This window comes from Rhopalosiphum padi, chromosome 2, assembly GCF_020882245.1.
Source record: "Rhopalosiphum padi isolate XX-2018 chromosome 2, ASM2088224v1, whole genome shotgun sequence".
NCBI classification, from domain to species: Eukaryota; Metazoa; Arthropoda; class Insecta; order Hemiptera; family Aphididae; genus Rhopalosiphum; species Rhopalosiphum padi.
This window is the reverse complement of record NC_083598.1, coordinates 42,241,728-42,246,479: the sequence shown is the minus strand read 5'-3', so window position 1 is coordinate 42,246,479 and position 4,752 is coordinate 42,241,728. Positions and strand designations below refer to the sequence as shown.

At 31.9% G+C, this 4,752-nt stretch overlaps 1 pseudogene; it reads right to left on the bottom strand.

The window, feature by feature from the left end:
* Positions 1 to 262: 262 nt before the first annotated feature.
* LOC132918964 (protein FAM200C-like) lies at positions 263 to 1,114 on the bottom strand (annotated as a pseudogene).
* Between the last annotated feature and the right edge of the window lie 3,638 nt (positions 1,115 to 4,752).

Here is a 4,752-nt window from a genome sequence, read left to right as displayed (position 1 = left end):
TGTTTATGATCCGAGCTAGGGAGCTAGGGGAGTGGTTTATGAATCCTCCCAAATTTTAAATCAATTGTTATAACATTAGAGATCAATAATTACTGTATGTTGTTATGCGCTTAGTTACAATACCTTGGTCTATAATATAATAATATAAACTGTCAATACATTTTTAACGACCCCTACAATGTAAGAATTCTATAATTAAGGGTATTTTTTTCACAGCAGATATGACATATTGTAATGACCGATGCAAACGGTCACTGAGGTTTTTTGCAACTAAATTATGCTGTCTGTGAATCACGCAGTGAATAGCTTAAATACCGGGTATTTCATTTTTTAAAAAGGCTATGAACCCACGATGACATCCTACCATTGCAGGTGCTCCATCAGTTGCTATAGATATAACGTTTTTAAAAGGAATATTTTTTTTTTAAAAGTCTTTGACTATATTGAAAATAGATTCACTTTTAGTATCAGTATTCAAGGTTCTTGCAATAAGCATTTCTTGAACGATTTTTCTTTTCTTTACAAACCGGACGTATGCCAATAGTAAAGCTTCATTATTCGGCAATGTTGATTCGTCGATTTGAAGTGAAAATTTGGTGGATACTAGAAGTTCACATAATGAAATTTCAACGTCTTCCGCTATTTCGTCGATTCGCTGTCGCACAGTATCGTTGCTTAATGTGACTTTTTTGATTACACTGTATGAGGCTGAATGGTGTAAAACTGTTTCTAAAATTTCTTTGACAGCTAGAAATATTAACTCTTCACCTATGGTATGGACTTTTCCCGATTTTGCAATCAATTTTGATATATTATAAAAAGCAATCAAACCATCATCGAATTGTTTTGATGACCTTGCGAATAAGCCTGAGACCGATGGTGCGTTCAGACACTTCTCCCTAATATTTGTGAAAAACGACAAACCTTTATTTTGTTTGTCAGGATGAACTTTATGCAAATGTTCCTGTAAACGAGATGGTTTCATTGCCTCATTGGAGAAAACTTTGTTACAAAGTAAACACATTGGGAGCTGCATGTTAGATTGCGATGGAATAAATCCAAACTTTTAATATGTCGTATTATATTGACCGCATTTTCTTTTTGCATCCGACATTTTTGGAAAATATAATTTTATGAAACGGAAAAAATTTTTAAAAAAAAAACACGTTATTAACCGGCTGAATATTACGAGTATAATTACGAAAACTAATACAACATACTCGGGTTAAATCAAACGGTGTACTAAAAGGTTGGTTAATATAGGTACCTATAATAAAATATAATGTCCACGCACAATCGCTAAAATAATTAAGATAATAAATTTGTCAATAATCAAATATAAGTTACTGTGCATTGCTCAACATAGTACCTATTAATGACTGATAGTTATTATATGGATTATCAAGTATGTATTATTTTTAGGTCGCACCATGTACAACGTTTTTACGTGAACACGCTTGCCGCCCCTCTACCACCCAAAACTAGTTTACTGCCCCTCAGTGACATTTCACCGCCCACTGGGGGGGGGCGATATTGCCCCCGTTGAGAACCACTGTATTAAAAGCACAAAATAAAAAACTTACAGAAATAGCATTTTTAAAGAAAAATAAACGGCGTCGTACGCGTCGTTACCCGAAACAGGGCGGCGGGCGAGTCAGTGTCGCCAACCTCCCGGGTCACCGATCGCGGTCGAGTATAAAAAACAATAGAGTAAAAAGATCGAAAATACTGTAAGTTTATACTTATATATTATTGTCTACGACAATTATACGACAGATATATATAGAATATATATATATATATCTGTGATCTACGGGGAAAACATACATCAGTCAAACCTTTGCATATTTTTACACGTCATAATATAATGAACTGCGAAACAAGTCCAAAGACATTAATAATAATAATTACACTCAATACAGGCCAATCGTAATTCTAAGTAAATAAACAATTTATTACATTAACGATATATCAACAAAGTGGTATTTTTGTAGAAATTACAACACACGGAAACACTAGTCTTTACGAAATAAACTATGGACGGTGGTACGTACTGCGCGCGATGTCCTACTCAGAAGACGCGTCAGTAGCCAGAAGGCGTCTTCTTCGCCGACCGCCACCGCAACAACACATCTTTCTTCCGAAACTCAGAACCGCTCTCTCCAGTGTCGACAACCAAGATCTTCGCTTTTTGGGCACCGGTTCGGGTACGGGATCGACCGCCGAGTCTCGCTACCCGCGGCCTCGTCCATTGCAGTTGTCACGACCAACGTCCCCTCCTCTTCGTCCGACGTCAGTGGCTCTGCTGTTAGGTGTACCACTCTGTACGATGTCGTCGGCGGCGGTTCGTCCAGACTCTCCATCGATTCGTAAATCATCACCGCCGTCACCAGATCACTCTCACTCTCCTGGCCAAAGTACCTCGTGCTCACCGCTCTTATCTCACTCGCAGTGTCGAACCGGAGCAGGTACCAGCATTCGATTTCTTCGCTGTCGCTGGATGAATCAGACGAAGTCAAGTCCTGAAAGTGAAGCTCTATTTCCGTACGTATCTCGTTCAAGAACTCGTCCAGCAATCCTGTCGAAGAACTAGCAACAACCAATAGATTGTCGCTACTCGTCGGGGGCGTTCCTCTATCACAGTGTTTCCCAAAGGGTGTGCCGTGAAATTTGAAAGGTGTGCCGCGATAACTTGAACTTTTTTTATAAAAAAACATATAATAATTTGTTTCAAAATACTTAAGTATAATTAATATAAAAATTAACTTTAAAATTACAAAAAAAGATATATAATAATAAATTTTAGTGTAAAACGTGTGCTTGATGTTGTTTGCATAATAGTTCAATTCCAGGAGGAATTGACAATTAACACACCAGCATTTCTTGTTCAACTAATAAAAGTACTTCACATTTTTTATTTCTAATATTTGTTAGTGCGGAAAACCTAAGTTCACAGAGGTAGGTGGTATGTTGTAGAAAATGGTAATAATATATTTATTGAAATTTCTGTAATTATCGGATACTATGTTTTAATAAGACTCCAAAACTGGAACAGTTTAAGTTCATTAAATTAATTTTAATTTCAATGAACGTTCCAGATTGAAGTTCTAAAAGTTGTTCTAGTTCAACTAATTCTTTAGATGTGATATTACATATGATGTTACTGCAAAACGATTGCGCACCCAATCATATTCGTTAATAGGCAAATATGGGAAGTACTTTTTCATTTTTTCTTTTAGAATTATGAGATGATTAATTATCAAATCAGACGTTACTTACGTGTTATTCGATAAGTAGATAATATTTATTCAAAGTGTGCCGTGGCTTATAATAACTATAATAATAATGTTCCGCAATAGAAAAAAGTTTGGGAACCGCTGTGTTAGTATGAAAATTTGGTGAAAATTTAAAGTATTTACAATGATTCGTTTTTGAGTTGCAGCAAAATAAAATAATGATTTGGAACTGGTTATGCGTAAAAATGCTCATTTTCTGTTACTTTTAGTGTTTTTCCTAACACTTTTGAAAACTAATGGAATTTTTTTACTTTTGAACCCCCAAAGTAGCAACTAGGTTTTCAAAGGGCTGAATTCAAAAATCAAACACTATTACTACTCCAAAACGTAATGATAAACACAAAATTAAAAATACACATAATTGAAAAATCAATACATTCATCAGTTCATCACTTCGTTCAGAATCTAATATAATATAAATTATTTTGAGAGCTAAAGATTTATTTGAAATTATATATACTATTATTATAAATATAATTATATTATTATGCAAATATATTATGTATATTGCATTTATTAAACTGCAAAATAATATTTACTGTGTTTTGGACAGTTTAAATTCATAAACATTTTAATTGTGCAGATGCTTATAAAGATCATTAGATTCGTTTTTTTTATTCACTGTTATAAAAACGTATGAGGAGACTTGTATTAAGTTATAAGGTATTTTACTCAAACATTAAAATAACTAAAAACATAATCGAAAGATCTACATACCTAAATAAGGTCAGCAAATAGTAAGTTAATCGCTTTATACATGAAGTGTCAATTGTACCTTGTCATTAAGTAAAGGTCACTGTAATTGATTTGTTAAATTCGAATTCATCAATAAATCATTCTTTACGAAAAATTAATCTGAGCGCAGACAGTCTGTCAACTAATAATTCTATAAAGATATTTTATATTTTTATCATATAATTTTTGACATTATCGTAATTTATTTTACTATTAATAATAATAAGATAAATATCTTTATCAAAAATATTCACATTTACTATATATTATTAATTACAATAATAATATATATTTTATATCGTACATTATTGTTATACTTATACCTTATGAGGACCATGACATAAATATAGGCAATAGCTTAAAATTTATCTAAATATTTTGAAAATGTCATTGTGCTTAATAAAATATACTAATATATTATTTAAAAGTTCAAATCCCTATAAATAATATTATTTTATTAGAATAAAATAACTAAAATCATTATTTATTGTTTAAATATCCAATTTTGTAAAAACTTTAAAAATATATTTATATAAACAAATTGACCTTATTTCTTTTTTACTTAATAATTACTACCTAAGAAATCTTGTAATCAATTTTAAAGGAAACAATAAATAAATAATACATTTTTAACGACATAATAATTTTCATATATTCATGATTTTGATGAATCTCTTTATGCATTATTTGAATTTCAAACGCTCATAAAAATTAGTGTGGA